The sequence below is a fragment of the Corvus brachyrhynchos genome, unplaced genomic scaffold (assembly GCF_000691975.1).
Source record: "Corvus brachyrhynchos isolate BGI_N302 unplaced genomic scaffold, ASM69197v1 scaffold93, whole genome shotgun sequence".
Classification (NCBI taxonomy): domain Eukaryota; kingdom Metazoa; phylum Chordata; class Aves; order Passeriformes; family Corvidae; genus Corvus; species Corvus brachyrhynchos.
The window spans coordinates 927,304-928,748 of NW_008237273.1; the positions used below are offsets into that span (position 1 = coordinate 927,304).

The 1,445-nt window shown below is 30.5% G+C and overlaps 1 protein-coding gene across 4 annotated transcripts in view; it reads left to right on the top strand.

Annotated features, from left to right (window-relative positions):
• Positions 1 to 1,445, top strand: part of DENND4C (DENN domain containing 4C) — a 64,789-nt gene extending 63,344 nt beyond the window's left edge. For all 4 annotated transcript variants that reach the window (XM_017730591.1, XM_017730592.1, XM_017730593.1 and 1 more), the window contains one exon: positions 1 to 1,445. This exon is cut by the window's left edge and continues 3,295 nt beyond it. The gene's annotated coding sequence lies outside the window, so the exon portion shown is untranslated.

Below are 1,445 nucleotides of genomic sequence, written 5' to 3' on the forward strand. Positions count from 1 at the left end.
ACTTAGAAAGTTTGTATTGGAAGAACAATTATCAAAGAGAAGCTTCCTTGAATTGTTTCTAAGATACTGTCTTGCACCTTTCACCCAGCTATAAATCAGTTACATATACAGCTTGAGTGCTCATATGAAAATAGCTGGGTTTTTTGTGGAATTAAACCAACAAATGAGGTCTTAAATGTTTAAAAACAGGATTCTTAAGTTACAAAGCTTTTCTTTATGAATTATATTCTGGCACACCACCAAAATCTGACAACTTTGAAAACCCTTTAGGCCTAGGAGACTGATGTGGCTACAGTGTTGGCACAGTAATTGGTACCAGATTTTACATGTTACTAGAAGCATCTGTATGTTACTTACAATCATATCCTGTCTTCACATTTTATATAACTCAAGTTTAGACAATACAGTGGTAATAGAAAGTATTTTATTTAGTATATGTGTTTCAAAGTAAATTAATTTTGCAAGTAACTTAGTTTGTTCCTGGTGGAATTTCACATTGGTTAAGCTCAAGCTACATTGCACTTGTGAATGAGTAATATTATTCTATTTTAACTGTGAATTAATGGCTTTTTGTATTGCTGCAGCTAAAAGAATATACCTTTCATTGAGTTTACTGCTTTCCTTGAATAACTGCAACATAGGGGATATTTTCAAAATGTATATTAAATTAGATCATAGAAATTATATTTTTAAAACAAATTGTTAAAATGTAAGGAACTGAAGAATCCACTCAGTAGGTTTCTCTTTTTAAAATTCTTAATTCAACCATTATTTTAATGCAGATAATTTCTGTTTCATTAACGGTAAGCAGGTAATTTTATTCAGATAATTGTACATTTAAACAAAAGGGTTCTTTTTTTCTTTCAGCTAATAAAAATCTTAAAATGCATTCTGTATATCAGCTTTTCACTATGGATCTTTTTAAAAATGAACACCCTTGTAACTTTTAAGTGTTGAAACTGAATGGTTGAATTGGACTCTAGTTCTGTACTCTCCTGTGCTGTATATTGTGATGCATACATGAGAGAATCGGATGGCGTTTTTATTTGTTCTTTCAGTCTGCATCAACCAATGGTGCAAATAAAAGGGATTGTTTGCTGTTGTTTAGAAGCACATTAAACTCCTGTTAGGAGCTTAAAATAAACTGTATTGTAAGGAGGATGAAATTATGTGGTATGAATAAATTATGAATCTATTAAGTGAGCTGGGAAGCTTAATGCAATAAGATTTGCACTGGTTTAGAGACTGTTTTGAACTGTTGAAAAATGGCATCCATTTACTGTGCTTTGATTAACAATTGTTTCTCTGTAATATTTTGTACATTTGACAAAAATTTGAGTTTAAAAGGACACTCTATATTCTGAATTCTGTATAGATATTCTAGACTAAGAAACAATTTTTAACGTTGTTCCCAAAATAAAATATATATGCATCCTGTGTAAAAA